This window comes from Puma concolor, chromosome D2 (assembly GCF_028749965.1).
Source record: "Puma concolor isolate L17-30 chromosome D2, mPumCon1.1.hap2, whole genome shotgun sequence".
Classification (NCBI taxonomy): Eukaryota; Metazoa; Chordata; class Mammalia; order Carnivora; family Felidae; genus Puma; species Puma concolor.
Window position 1 is genome coordinate 25161748 of NC_141677.1, and position 20419 is coordinate 25182166.

The 20419-nt window shown below is 45.5% G+C and overlaps 1 pseudogene; it reads left to right on the forward strand.

Annotated features, from left to right (window-relative positions):
• Window positions 1–1019: 1019 nt before the first annotated feature.
• LOC112854404 (small ribosomal subunit protein uS2-like) lies at window positions 1020–20217 on the forward strand (annotated as a pseudogene).
• The last annotated feature ends 202 nt before the right edge of the window (window positions 20218–20419 follow it).

Below are 20419 nucleotides of genomic sequence, written 5' to 3' on the forward strand. Positions count from 1 at the left end.
GTATGTGAAAAACAGTGTCCTGGAAATGTTTCTGTGGGTCACTGATTTAAACAAAGAGTGGATTTTTATTAGCTGAGAGGTCCATTTCTGAGATGACTTAGGCTGCCTAGGCTTCAACTGGCAGAACCCCCTTCAGATTATGATGTTATGTTGCTCAGGCCTATCACATAGGGTCAGTGTCAAATAGTAAAATGACTTTGACACAAACCCTGGAAATGCCCTTACAGCCACAGAAAGGATTCCTCGCAGGCAAGAAGCCTAGTGCACCCATGGCTTATCTCAGTTGTAAGTTCAGATTGAGATGTGCCAGGATTTTTTGAAGGACATAAGACAGGAACATAGGACAAAAGAACCTCATTTAAAGACAAAGATCCACCAACTCCACTCCTCATTCTATCCCCAGCAACAGGCTCACCAAAACATGTGTGCAATAATGTTCAAAGCAGCTTCACTCATGACAGCCCAAAGATGCAAACGGCGGAATGTCTGGCAATAGTAAAATGGATTAATTGTGGTGTATATGCTCAACAAAATAATACTCACTAATTAAGCAAAAGCAGAGTGAAACAAGGAAGTATCACTATACACAGCAACTTGAGAGGATCTCAAAACATACTGAGGAGAAGAAACCAGAAACAAGAAACATACACACCATATGATCCCATGTACATGAGGGTGTGAAGTAGACAAGGATAGCCTAGAGAGCTGGAAATCAGCGGATGTCAGCTCACCAGGCCAGGGAGAGCAGGGAGGGCGTTAGGGAACCAGGAGGGTTACAAAGGAACCTACTGGATTCTGGGATGATCTTGACTGGGGTGCTGGTTCCAAGGATGTATACGAATGAAAAACTCACCATCTATGCATTTAATATTTATGCAGTTTACTCTATGTTAAGTTATATGTCTCAATTTTAAAAAGAAAACTAAGGAAACAAAAAATTAAATATAGAGATAAACAGGATCTCAGTTTTCTGGGTGGCTTTTCTAAGATTCTGGGATTTGCAAACCTAAGAACTATGACCCATCTGTGAGGAGAAAAAATGCAAATTCCACCTTTTTCTGCGCTGCCCAGAGAGGGGCCCACAGGGCACGGTTCTGCATTCCCATTGTAACTTAAAGGGAACATTCATAGTGTCCAGAGCCCTTGACATCCTGCAAGCAGAGGAGGAACCCACAGCAGGAACCCACTCAGAGGCACCAACCTTGACTTCCAAATGGAACAGTACATCTGCAGAAGGAAAAGTGATGGCATCTACACCATAAATCTGAAGAGAGCCTGGGAGAAGCTTCTGCTGACAGCTCGTGCCATTGTTGCCATTGAAATCCCAGGTGGTGAGAGTGTCATATATTCCAGGAATACCCGCCTGTGGGCTGTGCTGAAGTTTGCTGCTGCCACCAGAGCCATTCCTATCGTGGGCCGCTTCACTCCTGGAACCTTCACTAACCAGATGCAGGCAGCCTCCCCGGTGTCTTCTGATGGTTACTGATCCCAATATTGACCACCAGCCTCTCTCAGGGGCATCTTCTGTTAACCCACCTACCACCGCTCTGGGTAACACAGACTCTCCTCTGCACTGTGTGGACATTGTCATCCCTTGCAATAGCAAGAAATCTCACTCAGTGGGTCGGACGTGGCGGATGCTGGCCCAGAAAGTTCTGCACACACATGGCACCATCTCCCATGAACACCCACGGGAGGTCTGTCTGATCTGTACTTCTACAGAGAGCCTGAAGAGACTGAAAAGGAAGATCAGGCTACTACTAAAAGGCTGTGACCTGGGGCGCCTGGGTGGCTCAGTGGGTTAAGCATCCAACTCTTGATTTCAGCTCAGGTCACCATCTCATGGTTCGTGAGTTTGAGCCTTACGTCCGGCTTCACATTGCACTGACAGCTCAGAGCCTGCTTAGAATTCTCTCTCTCTCCTTCTTTCTCTGCCCCACCCCCTTCTCTCTCTCTCTCTCTCTCTCTTAGAATAAATAAATAAACTTAAAAAAAAAAAAAGGCTGTGACCAAGGAGGAATTTCTGGATGAATGGGCCGTTCCAGCTCCTCAGTTCACGTCTGAAGGCGGGCAGGTCTGCTCTGTACCTACTCAGCAGTTCCCTATTGAAGACTCAGGTGCTCAGCCCCCCAGCTCCCACTGCTCAGGCCACCAGATGGATAGGAACAACCATTGAGTGGTCTTCAGCTGCTCTTCCACAAAGGCAAGCAAAATGGAAATAAGGTAGAAAGAAAATAAACAGTTTCTAAAAGTTGAAAAAAATGTGAATTCCATACAGTTAGATTTATCCCAGGATTATGATGTGGAATATTTACTCACCATTAACCAGCATTATGGAAACCTGTGTGTGTCCGGCAATGGGCTGGCTGCTGGCAATGCAACAGGGAACAAGACTGTTGTGTTTCAGAAAGCAACTATTCACGTAATCCCATGATTCTGAAATGTGACACAGGCTCTAAGGAGAAAAGCAAAGAAGAGACCTTCCTTCAGAAAGAATAAGAGGTGGGCCTAGGAGGACAGCATTCCTGAGAAAATCACATATGAACAAAGATATGAAGGCTGTCAGAAGAATGAAGGAGAGAGGAAGGGAAGGAGGAAAGGGGCAGGGGGAGTAGGGGAGACAGAAGCATGGGCAAGGCTTTGGGCTCATTGATCCCGGATTCTGGGAGAATTCTGGTGGCTAACCTGTAATGAGTGACGGGGGAGAAGAAGGAAATGAAGCTGAGGGGAGGAGGGGTAGACTGGGACCAGGACAATCAGATGCCAAGAATAATACAAAGAGTTAAAGTGTTCTCAAGGTTTTAAGTAAGATCTAATTTACATTTTCAAAAAGTTTCCAAAGTTTCCAAGAAGAGAACAAACTCAAAAGAAATAAGAATAAAATCAAAAGAACCAGGTAAGTCTATTGAAGTAATCCAGGACAGAGAGGATGACCTTGAATTAGGATAGTAGCAATGGAAGTAGAGAAAAGCAGATGGAAACAGTCCAGTTTTTTGAAATAATCTATTCATCTCTTCTTCTGGTGACCTTTCTCTCTTCTAAAACTCTCTCATCTCTGTCTCTGTCCCTGTCTCTCCCTCCCCTCCTACCCCATTGAAACACATGGACACACATTCCTAGCAAAACCTCACGCACTTCCCTGCTAGGTCCCAGCTGTGACGAGAACACAGTAATGGTGGCACACACCCAGCACCCTACCAAAAATTCCAGTGCACTACTCAGTTCACGGAAAGGGAATCCGTAGTAAATGCTAACATTCACTCGACACCACCTGTGTGCCAGGCATTGTGCCAGTTCCTTTTCACATTTGTTAGCTTCTATACTATGAGGGACTTGCATGCCTGTGTCCCCTGAAATTCATATGTTGAAATCCAAACCCCCCATTGTGATGATATCAGGAGGTGGGGTCTCTGGGGGGATAGGAGGCGATGTGAAATAGAGCCCTCATGAATGAGATTAGTGTCCTATAAAAGGACCCTTGGAGAGGTTCTTTGCCCCCTCCACCACATGAGGACACAGCGAGATGATGATCTGTGAACCAGGAAGCAGGACCTCACCAGACACAGAACCTGTCTGGATCTTGATCTTGGACTTCCCAGCCTCCAGAATGTGAGAATAAATCTCTGTTGTTGATAAGCCACTCAGTAAATGATATTTTTGTTATTATAGCCTAAACAGACTGACATACACCAAATTGGATATTATTATTCCCATTTTAATAGGCAGAAACTGTAGCTTGAAGGGATTAGTAATTATTTTATCCAAGTCTCACAGCATTCAGAGCTAGATAATTCCAGAAATCATGTTCTTTCCACTGCACTCTGCAGATGATCCCTTTACCAAAGGTGTATGTCATTTTAATAACAAACATCAGGAGAGTAATCCAAAGGAATGACTCTCTAATGGTGAAATTTTAGACTTTAAAACACCTGGATGAAGGCAGATACCTTTAAGCATCAGTCTTCAGAGCCTCTGGGATCATAGCGCTTACTATAGGCAAGACCTTACTCTAGTCTGACTGTGACTAATCACAAGCCCAGCTCCATGCACAGCAGCTGGAGGCCAGTGACATCTGAGAGCAACCATAAAGGGGTGGGGGTGACCACACAACCTCCAAAAGCAGTGAGAGCAGAGTTGAGTTCAGCTCAAGTTTGCTCAGGCAGATACAGCCCTGAGTAACTCTGTGGCCTTTTACACTGGGTTTCACTACGAGTCAGATCTGATCTAGCTCCTGCCTCCAGAAACAACACCACAGTCTTGTGGGGAGGAAATCAGAAAGGGTTATGAGGGGCTGGCCAATCTTAGGCTTCTTCCTGCCTTGATGGTGACTTTGCCCAATCTCCATGAACACATTTCTGTGGGGCAGCCACATGACCAAGGACACTGGACCCTGGGGACCTGGGACGATGACTGCAGCAGCTAGTTTGATCAGAGATGCTCTCGGTAACACAGAAAGAGGCATTTGTCATAAAGGTTAGACCTTGCACAACTATGGGAACTGGAGGAGGCGATGGTAGGTTGTCGCCTCTGCATCTGCTGGGGGCCTCAGCTCACTGTCGGTCAGCAGCCCTGGTAATCAGGAGGGGACATGGGACTTCAAGTGGGGGAGGCTACCCAAACTGGAAGTGCGGGAAGCACTGGAACCAATGAGCACAGGCTGGAACCCATGGCTCTCATGGCCTCCAACTCGGACAGCATAGGGCTCCTGCAAAAGCTGGCACCTTCTCCGTGGGCCTGCATGCACAGCAAGCCTGTGGCTCATGGAGTCTGTAGGAGGGGCCTGGGTGGGAGCTGGAAGAGAAGCAGGCTCAGGTGCGGCTGCTGGCCAACAGGACGAGCCTCCGGGTGAGCGCGCTCAGGGGCCCGCCTGGCGCTCTCCACCTGTCCTGTGTTGCCACTGCTTCCCCTCTGCCTTCTCAGTATCAAGCAAATGCCCCTTGTGGCCAGGCCTGACCTGGAGCCATGCAAGGCAAGGGATTCTGGGAAACACTACCAGCTTAGCCAAGTTGACACAAAACAAAGCCATACAGGGGAGAGCTTCAAAGACAAGTAATTAGAAAAACTAAAGGTTTTAGAATATGGGGGGGGGGGGGGGTGGCAAGGGAATTCCTATTCAATGCCAGCGAATAACCCTGTCCAGCTCCTCCTACAAGGAGCACTTGCAATTCAGACGTGGAGTGGGTGAGAGCTGGGAACCAATTAACAAACTATGGTGTGCAAGGCACTGTCCTTGGCATCACTGGGGGCATACAAAGAGCTTTAAGATAGTATCCTGCCCAGGGCGCATGGGTGGCTCAGTCGGTTGAGCGTCTGACTCTCAATTTTGGCTCAGGTCCTGATCCCAGGGTTGGGAGACTGAGCCCTGCATTGGGCTCCTTGCTGAGCATAGAGCCTGCTTAAGATTCTCTCTCTCCCTCTCTCTCTCTTCACCCCTCTCCCCAGCTCACGTTCTCTCTCTCTCTCTAAAATAAAATAGAAAATTAAAAAAAAAAAAGATAGTAACCTGCCTTCAGTAGGAGGAAGAGAAGTTAGACACAATCCACGCAGGCATTTACACATGGCAGAGCCCTGGAGACTTCCGAGGGCTGTCGGTATTTGGTTGGTAGAAGAGGCTTTCGCACCATCAGACTGGGTTCAAATTCAACCTTGCCCCCAACCATATGTATGATGTAGAACAATTTACTTAGTTGCTCTGGGCCTCTATTCCCTGATATACAGAGACAGTAACAATCCTTATTTCACAGGCGGATTATAAGCAAAGGAGCAGATCATGTGTGTGAAGTACTGGCACACAGTAGACAATACATGGTAGACATTTTAAATTGTATTGTCATCATCCCCATCCTCGTATCATGGCCCCATTCCTTCTTAGACCCACTGCCCAACTGAGTAAACATGCAGCAGCATTAGTGCCACAGACCCACTGAGATGCAGAATATACACAAGCACCCAGTCCCTCAAAGAATCAGCAGTTTGAATAAGCCAATGTATTTTGTGTATTTACTTGTTCATTTAGTAAGTGATATGACACGTAGCCCCAACATTGTTAGAAGCTCAAATGACTAGGGTCAACAATGTCCTCAGGAGTTGAAGTTCACTTTGGCAAACATGTCCTGAGACTTCCCACAGGGCTCAAAAGGAGGGAAATATCACTGTGGCTTGAGGTAGCCAGGGTTTCAGAAAGCAAGTAGCACTGGAGTCCAGCTCTGGAGAATAGGTGGTGTTCACCTGAGGAAGCAAGATGGGGGCCCCCCTGGGACTGGTAGGAGGTGAGTACTGGGCTGGAGGCTGGAAAGCCCCTGGTGTGGTCAGATGGGAGTGGGAGGGAAGAGCAGGTTCATCAGGGAATAAATAGGCCAAGAAGCAGACTGCATGTTGCTTTGAATGCCAAGATCAGGGTTCGGATTCTGTCTCATGGGCAGCAGAGAGTCGTGGAAGGTCATACAGAGAAGGGACAAAATGAAAGCCAAGTTTCAGGAAAGCTAGTGTGGCAAAAGTCTATGGGCTGTCTTGCATTGGGGACAGACTGTAAAAAGGAAGGCCACTTGGAAATCCTGACACAGAAATTCAGGAGGCACAGGGGGCTCTGAACTGAGATGATAAGAGTGCAAAGAGGAACACAAGAAATATTTTGAAGGAGAGAAACAATGATTGGTGGTACCTGCTGACACATAGGAGCAGAGATGCTAAGAATGAGCCAGGGTTCCAAGCCTGGGCAGCATGAAGACAGGCAGGGAAGCTGAGTGCTGGGAGCAGGAGAGAGGAGAGCAGCTGTGTCCCATGTGGACATTCCATGGGTCCCACCAAAGATCGGGGTAACCTGCCTGCAGGTGGTTGAGAGCAGAAGGGGTGAGTGCGAAGGAAGAACTGGCTGAATTTGGGAGTTCAAGTTCAAGCACAGGGAGTGACAGGAGGGACCAGAGAAAGAGCAGGCAGGGCCCTAGCCTCCCTTCAACTGACAGCATCTGGTTTGCTGATGGGAAACAGCAAAGGCTTCCAAATCCCTATAATCCTTCAAGATCCAGTTGTACACATTTCTTCAGGACAGAATCCTTTTCGCAGACCTTCCCAGTGGCTAAAAACAAGAGAAGACACAGACTGCCCCAAACAAGAGAGATAATTCTTCATTCAGGAAAAGTTGAGTTAGTGTCCATATGGTGGTCATCATGGCCACAGTTAGGGTCCCTTGGGAATCAGATGGCACATTCAAAGAGCCAAAGAGTGATCATGAAGGGGCTGTTTGCAGAGACAGGCATCAAGGATCAGCCATCCTCCTCAACGTGAAGAGGAGAAGAGGGAATGATGTTACCCCAGTAAGGACCACAGGGCTGGAAGAGGTGTCCCATCAGAGCGGTGGCTATATGAGAACACAGCTCATGCCTCAACCTCCAATGGTCAAGGAGAGAGCAAGGGGAATACATACCCAGGCTTCTCTCTGGCCACATTTTCCCCATTTCCTATGAACAGCTCTCATTGGCCAAACCCAAGCAGAAGCCACAAGATAAGGAAGTATAGCTAGTGCAACACATAGTTGTTAGCCTCCCAAGGCACAGGGTGGGCCAGAAAAGGGTGGAGAGAAAGTGGAGAATAAGCAGAACATTGACCCAGTAGGATTTCTTAGTTCAATGTCATCCTCTGAGCAAAAGTAGAAATGATTAATTTTTATCACTAATAATACATACTTGTGTAACATTTTATGCTTCATAGAGTGTCTTCACATAGATTGTCCCTTCTGAGCCACACCGTACCCCTGTATATCTCTTGTGAGGTAGACAAGACATTGTCATTCAGGTCAGAGAAGCCCAGAGAAGTTAAATGATTTATTCAAAGTTAGTCACACAGTGAGTGAATGGTGAATTTCATATTAGAAATAGGGCTCTTGGACTCCTAATCCAGTGCTCCTCCCCAGGTGTGAAATTAATTTACCTGGGAAGACAGCACTGCTGTGAAAGGCATTACAAAAAAGGCTGTCCTGAAGGTGGTATGACTTGTGGCCCCAGCCTGGCTGGGTGCTCAGGGCCTCCCTGAGTTGTTTTTCAATAAGCAAATATTCCTGACACTTCAATTATCCCAATCTAAACAATGAACACACTGTACAAGAAGCTTCATAAATTTCATTCAGTTGGAAGCAATGAGAAAGCTTTGTGTGTATTCCTTCAAAAAAAAAATTACCCAACAAAACAGAGATTGTTATAATGGAAACATCCAGGCTAGGAAAAAAAAAAAAAAAAAAAAAAGGCTCTGTGTTTTAGGAACCTGGCTCTGACTCTTTCAGCTTCACCTCTGTGTCTCAGTAGAGGCAGTGTCTCCTGTCAGGAGCTCCTGTCATCCCTTCCACAAATCACAAATCAAAGCAAGGCCTTCCTACATGTGGACAACTCCGAAACCGTGTTTGATTTGTTGAACTTCTCTATGTCTGATGTCTAGTCATTTCCACATACATCCTCCCAAGCCACTCCCTCTACCCCACTCTTACGAGTTGAATTATGTCCCCCAGTAAAAGTATCTTGAATCCCTGACCCTCAGTACCTCAGAATGTGACCTTATTTAAATCAGGCCCATACTAGAGGTAATCAAGTTAAAATGAGGTCATTAGGATGGGCACCCAATATGACTGGTGCCCTTTAAAAAGGACAAATGTGGACACAGAGACAAACACCCAGAGAAGGAAAATGATCTGAAGAGACAGGGGCGAGATATCCATGTACAAGACAAAGAATGCCTGAGGCCACAAGAAGATAAGAGAGAGATAGGGAACAGATCTTTCCCTGGTGTTTTTACAATATATACACACTTACACCCAAGATGTAGCAAGAAATTGGTAGTTATTTCTTTGGCAACACTCAAGGCTTTATCAAAAAATGTCCAAAGAGAATGTTAGGAAATTTTATGTAGATTAAATATTACTCCTCTCTTTGATCTCTGGAGAAGGGTTCTAGTATCAGTGGCTAATGTGTGGATACCTGAATCAATTTGGATACTTTTGGTTGCAAGTAATAGAAAATGCATACCAAAGTGGCTTAAACAATAAAGGTGACTTCTTGGCTCCTGCACCTGAAAATGCAGATGTAGTCTGGGCTTTGGGCATGGTTTGATCAAGGCTCTAGACTAATTTTTATGTGATTCTTTCAATATGCCTCTCTCTGTGTAGACTCCATCCCCAGTCTGGCTTCCCTCATGGGAGCAAAATGACTGCAGTGTGTCTATTGAAGTCCCCACTTCCCAGAGGAAGGATGCTCCTATATCCTAGAATCCCGAGCAAAAGTCCTGGATATGGTGCTGATTACACCATCCCTAGCCAATCCCAAATGAAATCCAAATGCTGATTGGCTTATGCCTGACGTGTGTGGTCCAATCACCATGGCCAGAAGCCTGGGATTCCCCAGTGGCTTAGATCATTCGGGGCCTGTTTCTGGAGCTGGAGGTGAGTGACCAGACAACCAGGCCCCTACTGGGTAGAAGTTGAACAAAACTGGTATTGAGGAATTAGCATGATGTGCAGTCCCAGACTAAACCTAACCTTTGCACACTACCCTTAACATTTCAGCCTTACATAAGAACCTTACCATATCAGCACTGTGGGGATCTGACTTTTAGGGAACATGAGCTTGGGCTATGACCATCTGCTAGACTATGGAATCCAGAATATGAAAGTTTCCTTTCATATCTTAGGAGAGCTTGTGAGTAAAGGAGGTGAGACTTTATTTATTTTATTCAACAAGCACTGTTCCAGTTACTATGGTGACATAGGAAGTTATCTCAAAACTTAGTGTCTTAAAATAACAATAATCATCTATTATCTCTCACGGTTTCAATCTCTCCTGAATTTCTGAATTCAGGAATTCAGGCCCCGTGTCATTGGGCGTATCTGGCTCAGGGTCATTCCTGTGCTTGTAGTTTTTAGATGGCTGTGTCTTGGGTCATCTCAGAGGCTTCTCTGCTCCCCCACTGGACACCAGTTCTAGGATACCTCCAACAGTGGAGGCTTGATGGCCATCTCTCTGTTCCTATGTAGTCTCTTCATGTGATCTCTCCAGTGTGGCAGCCTCAGGGTAGGAATCCCAGGGTGCAGGCATGTGTGTGTACATGTGTGTATGTGTGTGTATACATATACATATACAGTACATATACATACACATACACATTACATATACATATACACACAGAGAGAAAGACAGAGACAGAAAGATAGGCAGGCCTTCATGACCTAGCCTTGGAAGCCAGAGACTTCACTTCTGTATTGTGTTCATCAAGGTAGTCACCAAGTCCCACTGGTCCAGGAGGAGGAGGAACAGACTCTACTCCTTATTAGGGAATGGGAAGTTTCTTGAAGAGCATATGGGATCAGAAAACCACTGTGTCTGGGGGCAGTTGAGCACCTGACTCTTGATTTTAGCTCAGGTGATGATCTCACAGTTCGTGAGATCGAGCCCTGCAGAGGCCTCTGTGCTGACAGCTTGGAGCCTGCTTGGGATTCTCTCTCTCTCCCTCTCTCTTTACCTTGCTCTCTCTCTCTCTCTCAAAATAAATAAACAAACAAAAAAAGACAACTGTGTCTGTGTATGGACAGTATAATAAGCCACACTTACCCACAGCATTTGTGTACCCTACAGTGTTCTAAGTGCATTGCAAATAGCAACTCATTTAATGAATTGGGCACTAAACTTCCTTTCACAGATAGCAGATGCTATGTCCATATGTCCTTGGTCCTTACAATTTCAGCACCTAGTAGCTCAACTTCTAAATGCCAGGATGTGGCCCAAGACCTTCTGCCTGCTGTGTTCTGGCATGCCAGATATGTTGGGGAATTAACATACTCTAGGAGCAGTCACCAACCAGTAATTGACAGGAGGTGATGTACACATTCCCTGGCCTCCTCACCCCTTGGTTGACAGGGTGGGGATTTAATTATGAGGCATATGTTCTAGCATGATCTTCCAAGTTCCCCAGGGGGCCTAAGCTCCACTGGCCCACAGTGGTGATGTGTTTGGCAACACAATTTGATTGGCTGCCTTCCTTTCCCTATCGTCTCTCCACCACCATACTGGCGTTTCCTGTACGGCCCAAATAAACTACTGAGATTTGAAACTTTCGGGGAGAACCCAAACTAAGGCTTTTAACTGGCCCAAGATTACTCAGGTAGGGCTTTGATTCCAGATTACAATTTAAGGTAGCTTTGACATGTGGTAGCTTTAAACTATGTGACATTAGAGAAAAGGCAGTGCTGACTAAAATAAAAAGCCCTGGGAAAGAAGATGGAATACATCCATTTCAGTCCTGGGATGCTCAAAGGTTACATCCACCAAACTTTTATCAAGCTGCTGCTGTGAGCCAGTCATTTTCCTAAATGCTAGAGAACCACGTTCTCTGATTCTGGGACGGGCATAGAAATTCCTGGCCAAACTCTCCCTCCAGGCCATGGTGGAAATCATAGTGAGATGTTTAGATGACAAAGCCCTTCTCAGTGTAAGACTTATTTTTGTAGCACTATTTCCGAGACTTCAGCATGAACCATTACAGATGGGCTCGAGTGATTGTAATAGTCAGCTCAGCCTGCTGTAACAAAATGCCACAGACTGAGTGGCTTACACAACAGAAACTATTTTCTCTCACAGTTCTGGAGGCTCAGTCCAAGAGCAAAGTGCCAGCCAATTCATTTCTGGTGAGGGATCTCTTCCTGGCTAACAGGCAGCCATTTTCTTGCTATGTCCTTACATAGTGGAAAGAGGGTGGTGGTGAGAGAGACAGAGACAGAGAGGGAGAGAGAGACAGAGAGGGTGAGAGAAAGAGCATACACAAGAGCTCTAGCTGTCTGTGTCTCTTAAGGACACTAATCTATCAGATCAGCCCCACACCTACCCCCCATGATATCATTTAACCTTAGCTACTTCCTTATAGGCAGTATCTCCAAATACAGTCACATTAGGGGTTAGGGCTTGAACATAGTTTTGCAGGGACACAATTCAGTTCATAGCAGTGAGATTCTGGTATAGATTTCTACAAGTGTGCACACCTTTTGTTTTTTAAGTTTATTTATTTACTTTGAGAGAGAGAGTGCACAAGTGGGGGAGGGACACACAGAGAGGGAGAGAGAGAGAATCCCAAGCAGACTCCACACCGTCAGCACAGAGCCTGATGTGGGGCTCAAACTCACGAACCACAAGATCATGACCTAAGCAGAAGTTAGATGCTTAGCCGACTGAGCCACCCAGATGCCCCAGAGTATACACCTTTGAAAGCATTTTGTGTTTGGTTGACTTAGCAATCATTATCATCACCTGTGGCAAGTTGAAGGTGGAAGCACTTTTGGCTACAAAAGATAGTTTTAAAATGCAAAGTGCATAAATACCTTGTGGTGGGATAGCCCAGTACTGCATCTTTAAAAAGACCCTTCAACTGCCTCCCAGGGCAATCCATGCTGCTCTGTTTGTGATACAGGGAAAAGAGCTTTCATTAAGACATCCCCCACGTTTTCTCAGAACCCAAAGTTGTTCTTCTAGGAATATATTCTCTGGCCTTCTGAGTGATACCTGTGTGATAAAAACGATCTAAATTAGAAGCATACTGCTTTGCCCCAACAGCTGGATTTCATAGCAGCTAATCAGTCCAGCACAATCTTGGACTTGAAACCAGAAACTCCGATTGGTGGATATCATGATTCTCCCTTTTCCCTCTCTTCATAGAGTAACCAACAATCATTTATTGTATAATGGTTGAACACTTTTTAGGTGTTTTTGCCATCTGCTTTTCAGAGGGCTCTGTGCTTCACCTCTGAGAGGAGGTGAAAAAAAAAACAGGACCAAGCATCTGTGGTGGACCTGTGGACACCTTGTCTGTACTCACCTGGCTGTGTCTGTGACAGAGTCTTGACCACATTCCGGCAGCTTTTCACTCAGGTGTCTGTATCTCTCTGGTCTCCTCCTGAGGTTTGGGAGATTCTGAGGCAGACCACGATTGCGCACGCATGGTAGCCCATATTTTAACAGACACTTTCTTCCTTCACCTCTCTCCCTGCTTTGTCTCATCTTCCACACTCTGTCATTTGTGGGTTCTAGGATTCATTTCCCAAATTGACTACCTGAACCCAAGCCTTTGTCTCAGCATCTTCTTTTGGGGAACTCAAAAATCATTTACTATGGTCATCAAATAGCACATGCACCACCCTCTCCACTCCAGTGCTCTTGACAGACATGCATATTGACCATGGCTTCTTCCCATTGAATCTGGAAAACATCCTAGAATTCTCTGAGCAGTCATTGGGAGCTGACCAGTATCAGCATGTGGGATGAAGTCCACTTCTCATCCCAGCCATAAAGAATAAATGTGAAAAGAGCAGCAGTCAGGAAACACTTTAGGAGTTTAGGAGCAAGAGAGTTAGACTGTGGTGGGCTAGAGAGAGGAGAAAGTATTCACAGTGATAGGACTTGAACAGGACCTTGAAAGATTGCCAGGATCCTGACAGAGCTTCCTGGATGGTGAAGAACAAATAGCATAAATAGGGGAATGTGCCCAGTATGTTTAAAAAGCAGAGGATCTGGGGCGCCTGGGTGGCTCAGTCGGTTAAGCGTCCGACTTCAGCCAGATCACGATCTCGCGGTCCGTGAGTTCGAGCCCCGCGTCGGGCTCTGGGCTGATGGCTCGGAGCCTGGAGCCTGTTTCCGATTCTGTGTCTCCCTCTCTCTCTGCCCCTCCCCCGTTCATGCTCTGTCTCTCTCTGTCTCAAAAATAAATAAACGTTAAAAAAATTTTTTTTTAAAAAATAAAAAGCAGAGGATCTGGGCAATAGAGGAGTTCACGTTGGCTCCACCAAATGGATTATGTTGAAGGATCTAGAGAATTGTTTCCTAAAAAACAAGTGCAGGTTTTAGTTACTTGATCCTGGTAATTTTGACCATCACCCAACTTGATTCATCAACCTGTATCAAACTTTGAAACTGCCCCCTCTACAAACTTGAACTCTGAATGTTGTTTTTCTTCTTTTCCTCTCTGTGCTCTCTCTTTCAAAGGTCTTACCTTCTCCTATTTACCCCCATAAGGATAGGTATAAATTAATAAGATGGTTCAGAAATTTGTCTGTTCCTCATTTCAGTTACCAGATGGGATATTTCCAACTGGCAGTCTTTTTTTTTTTTTTTTTTTAATTTTTTTTTTCAATGTTTATTTATTTTTTTGGGACAGAGAGAGACAGAGCATGAACGGGGGAGGGGCAGAGAGAGAGGGAGACACAGAATCGGAAACAGGCTCCAGGCTCCGAGCCATCAGCCCAGAGCCTGACGCGGGGCTCGAGCTCACGGACCGCGAGATCGTGACCTGGCTGAAGTCGGACGCCTAACCGACTGCGCCACCCAGGCGCCCCAACTGGCAGTCTTAATAGCTACTCAAAGTCAACATACAACATACCGAAAGTCAAACTTATCTTTACCCACGAGACACGCTGGCTTGCTGCTTCCCTGGTTCTCTGAAGGGCATCGGAGACCTACTCCCATCTCTCCCTCTAGCAACCATGCTCACAAAACCTGCGAGGGAAGAAAACTAATCTAAGTAGAATGCCAGGTAGGCTACTTATCATCACACCTTGTCCACCCTTGTTGGACTCCAAAGTTTGTGTTCTCATCGTCCTTCACCAAGATCTTTTATTTCCCCCCAAAATAACTCTTGGCATCTGTCTATCCTTACTATCTCCCTGCTACCACTCCTATCTAACGTCAGACCCCATGGGGGAGTCTCTAACACGTCTCCCTACTGATAACAGCCAAAGGTAGCAGCTGCACACAGCACAGGGAAACTGATGTATAATCTGCCTAATGCATGCCTTTGGCCTCAGAGGAATTTCCAACTCAGCAGAGACTATATAGGAGAGAGGTGGTGGGAGGAAGGTGAGAGGAAAGGGTGGGAGGTGGACACGGGGGAGAAGGGAATTGGGTGTGGGCTATGGAGGGAATCTGCTAGTCTCATGGTTTGCCATGGAAACCTTTGGTCTGCTCTGCCCTAGGCTGTTTCTGGGCACTCCTCCTCACCCCTCCCTGCCATCCACACACATACAACATGGGCAACCATGATCGTAGAATGGGACCCTCTTCCCCTAACATCATCCTAAATGCAAAACCAACCAGCCTCGAGAAGCACTTCTAGAGGGTGTTTGTAAATATTTGTTATATTTCTTTTTAACATTACTAGCTAACATAGTCAAGCTCTTTCTTACTAATGGGCCAAAACGCTAAGCACTTTCTAGGCATTAAGTACATTATGTAATCCACACAACAACCACGCTCTGCAAAGAGGCAAGTTAGGCTCAACAAAAATCTACCTGGGGTCCCAGGGTTGAGACTGCCAGCTCTAGAGCCCCCTACGCTTCGCCACTATCTTAAACTGCCAACTTAGGATATCCTTTAAAAAAAAAGGGTTTTGTTACAAAAGTAACATAGTCATACTGTGTGTGTGTCTGTGTGTGTGTGTGTGTGGTCATTATAAAGTATAGATAAAAAAAAGAAGGGGACCCTGGGTGGCTCAGTCGGTTGAATGTCTGACTCTTGATTTGGGCTCAGGTCATGATCCCAGGCTCATGAGATTGAGCCCTGTATCAGGTTCTGTGCAGAGCGTGAAGCCTGCCTGAGATTCTTTCTCTCTCTCTGTCCCTCCACCGCTCTCCTCTGCTCAGGCACACTCTAAGATAAATAAATAAATAAATAAATAAATAAATAAATAAATAAATAAATAAAAAATATTTAAAAAATGAAAATTTCTACTACCTCACCATCCAGAAATAACTACTGTTAACATGTTGGTAAGTGTGTCCCCATACTTCTCTATGCCTATACACATTATTTTTCTTTAATGAAAATAGAATTGTACAGCACATATAGTTAACTTTTGTTCATAAAACAATGTATCTTGCATTTCTTTTTTATCATAAATTAGTCTTCTGTGCTACAGGAGGCTGTACAGAGCTGCTATATTCCTTTGAATGGATACCACAACTTATTTAACCAACCTTTATTGTTAGACATTTAGGGTTTGGGTATCATTTGGTTTTCCAGCTTTGCACTCTTGTAAGAAATTCTGTGATGGACATCCATATGGTTGAAGCCTTCCAAGCAGGCTCCTCACAGCTTCCTCCAAATCCCTTGACACTCTGCAGCTGGAAGGAACATGGCCTTGGCATGTAGTGATTCACCTACTTGGAGCACTCCTTCTCACTCTCCACTCTCAGCCTCTGAAGTCTCAGCCAAAATGTATCTTCTTCAGGAAGCCTTCCAAGATTGTCCTGACTGGATTAGGTCCCCTGGTTGTTTGTGCTCATGGACCCTACACAGCTCCTTTGTTGCATTCAACATATTTGTGATTCATTAATTGGTCATGTAATTCTTTGTCTAATGGCGAGCCTCCCTATTAGATGATCAGTTTTGCGAGGGCAGCATCTGTGACTCCATTTTTCACTATGCTACCCCAGAGCATAGCAAGGGCACACAGTAGACATTTAGTGTCTTTGAAAAAATAAATGAGTGAATCTTTGTGGACATCCTTAACAATTTTCTTAAATAAAGCCAAAGCATGGCTCAAATACCAGGCACATTTTTATGATTTTTCATACATTGTTCAATTGTCCTCCAGAAAAGAAGTGATTCCTATCCCTGTCATTAGTATGTATGTAGAGCGAAGGACTTCCTTTTTCATGCCTTCAATCAAACCATCACATATTTGTTTAAATGTCTATTTATTTATTTTGAGAGACAGCACACAAGCAGGGGAGGGGCAGAGAGAGAGGGAGAGGGAGAACCCCAAACAGGCTCCATGCTGTCAGCGCAAAGCCTGATGTGGGACTCGATCCCACAAACCATAAGATCATGACCTGAGCCGAAATCAAGAGTCAAATGGTCAACTTACTGAGGCACCCAGGCACCCCACCATCACTTATTTTCTTTTTTTTTTTTTTTTAATTTTTTTTTTCAACGTTTATTTATTTTTGGGACAGAGAGAGACAGAGCATGAACGGGGGAGGGTCAGAGAGAGAGGGAGACACAGAATCGGAAACAGGCTCCAGGCTCTGAGCCATCAGCCCAGAGCCTGACGCGGGGCTCGAACTCCCGGACCGCGAGATCGTGATCTGGCTGAAGTCGGACGCTTAACCGACTGCGCCACCCAGGCGCCCCCATCACTTATTTTCTAAAAGTCAATTGAAAACAACTGGCCAAATTACATCAACATTATTGGAGGAGTCCACCTGCCAAATCAAGCAGGACTGTCAATGACTATTTTACAAAATGTACTCTGAGCCCACAGAGTAGATCTTTCTGCCTGTGTATTTATTATGACTGTATCATATTAGTTCTAACCTCAGACCCTAGGTTTCCTGATTCTTCCAATGATGATGAACATTTGCTGGGGATCCACTGCATCAATACACCATGCTCATGCCCTTCCTGCATTGTCTCATTTAATCCATGCACAGCCCTAATGAGATAAATGTCATGACTCTCAATCACAGATGAGTAACTGTGGTACAGAGGGGTTAGGTGACTTGCCTGAGGCCACACAGCTAACCAGTGATGGAGCTAATATTTGAATACACACAGTCTTGATTCTAGAACCTGGACTCTGAACTAAGCATTACACAGCTTCCAGTTTCAACAAATAGCTCTACCTTTTCAGATCCCACTTTCAAGCTGCCTTGAGTTAAAAATAACCTTGGATCCAACACCATTTCAAAATTGTCCTTTTAGAGATAATGTAAGTACCTAGTGTATGTTACACATCTTACATCAACTCACTTTCAGTGTTTTTATTTCAGTGTTATTATTATTACCATTTTGCAGATGACAGACTGGGGCTGACATAAGTTCTGTAACTTGCCCACACAGCTAGGAAGCAGTAGAACCAAAATCCGAATCTACAACTTATAACTCCTTGCCACCTTCCCCAGCTGACTGCCAGCTATTACGTGTTGCTTATTCATTCACCACTTGTTTTTAGCCACGACTTTTATGAAATAAACTCATTGGCTGGAAAAAGTACTTGAATAAGAGATAGAAGATTTTAGTTCCAGGGTTGCCACTAACTTTGTGATCTCGGGCACAGAGGAATCACGAATTCTAAAGGCCTTTCCACTTCTAAACTCTGCAACCCCACACACTGGACAGCGGGAAGAACATAAACTGACAGCAGAAATACCTGTTTTCAAAATATGGCCTGCCGCTTTCCAGCTGATGGATCTTAGTCACGATAGTTAAATGTTTTGAGCTTTCTTTTCCTCATCACCAAGATCATATGTTCCTTGCTGTACAAGAATTAGAGCTAGCACGTCGGACAACTCCTGGCACATAGCTGGCATCAATAAAGAAGAGTCACTCTGGTGCCAGTGCTGGTGACTTGACGGTGACTTCCCTCTGTCGCCTGTGGAAGCCTCAGTAGGACTCTACAAACACTCACACCTTTAAACTTTCCTGTGACTATGATACAAACTTTTCAATCTCTCTTCAGGTGACCTTCACTTGTATGGAAAGTCTGAAAATGTACAGTCAGAGTTGCGTAACTGAGAGGCTGGCCTGTAAAGGAAGCGGCTCTTCTCTTCCTCCTTCAATTTTTTTTTTCAGCAACCTGAGGCATTCCCCTTGTGGGCGTGTGATCTCCCCAAAGGCAGCAATAACTCGCAGCCACAACCACAGCCCTCAGCCTCTGCAAGTGAGCCTCAGAGCACCTGGACTCCTGCAGGCCCCAAGCTCTGAAGCGGTTCCACCTGGTGGCTGCCTGCGAAAAGACTGGCCGAGCTCAGAGGCCTCTGTGGGCCTGCAGGAACTGGCCGTCCTTCCCTGGTACAAAAGTGACTCTGGGGGAACCTCAGTCAAATCCCAATGACCAGGACCCCAAAGACATCAGAAGAACCAACACACTCAGATGACCCTCTGCCTGCTCAAAATGCGCCCTTGGCTATCGTCCAGGTAGGAAAGTGAAGTGTTACCGTGTCAGCGCACAGTCACGTTACAGGGATAGCAGACCATTTCAGAAATTGGACGAGAGCTACAGAAATGGCCTGTCTTCTATCCGGCGGCCCTTAGCCCTGGTCACACATCAATATCGCTGGGAGAGAAAAATGGGCAAAAGATGTAAGCAAATATCATGACAGCTAATTCTTACATCAAGCTCACTATGCGCCAGGCACTTAACAATCTCTAAAACCCCAAAGGGTAGATAACATCATTATCCTCATTTCACACATGAAGAAGGGGGGGGGCAAGGGGTTAAATAACTTGCCTAAGTTCACACAGCCAATAGCGACAAAGATAGGGTTTGAATCCACATAGCAGCCTGGTTTCAAGCACTAAGCTCTAAACCACTATGTTTCACCAAAGAAAAATTACAAAGGACTGATAAAAATATGGAAAAAAAAAATTCTTCACCTCACCAGTGACCAAGGAGACAATGTGGTCAAGTGGACATATGCTCAAATGCCCCTAGAGTATACAGTGGCTTTATGAGAGAGGTGATTTGTCAGGTCTGTCAGAGTATAAACTGTGAATTCCCCTTGGCCCAGGACCCCACTGCCAGGGATCTATGCTACTAGAATACGCAGAAAGCCCTGTGTACAAGGATGATCCATCCGGCACTGTCTGTCATCTCTGTTTGTGACTCAGTAAAGCACCTGGCACTTGCTAGGTGTGCCAAAACTATTTACAAAAATATATGAACAATAAGTATTTATTTTGCTAAATAATGACATGTTTGTCCGAGTACTTCAATATTGCTACTAACAATTCCATACTACAATTCAATAGTACAAGTGTGACCAGGCCCAACTTCCCCAAAAACTAAAAGAAATGAGAGAGGCTCTTCTCTTCCCAGCTGTTTGTGCTGGGAGGATGGCCACTACCCATTGTGTTATTGTGGCTCCCCTGCTCCCAGCCTCCTGACTGGGTTCAGCCAGTGGGAGACATCAGCAGATCAGAAGGAGGAGTGAGGGGCTGAAGTGCTGATTCGCCTCTCCTCCCCTTCTGCGCCCACCCCCCTCAACTCCATGACAAGTTATAGTTTCCTCAGTGGCTGAAATTCCTTGCAGCCCCAGCTAATCTCAGCTGTCTCTGAATGGCACCTCTCTTTTATGGCTATGACTCACACTGGTTTGGTGACACCTTTCCTTCCCCTTTAGGTCAGTTTCCGTTGTTGCTAGTCTTCAGTTGCATCACTATCCCCGATGCTTCCACGCACCTGCTCCCACCTCTGTAGATACCCTCCACAAAACAGGCTTCAATTGAAGCCTATTATCTTGAGTTTACCGTCTTTTTTGCTAGGACCCTAAGTGATCCAACCTCAAATTTTCATCCAGTGCACATTCACTGAGCACCTACTATGCTCTAGAAGTCAATCTGGCACTGGTGTTACCAGCATGAGGAAGTCAGTCCTCCCCTGTTGGCTCAGGGGAGCACTT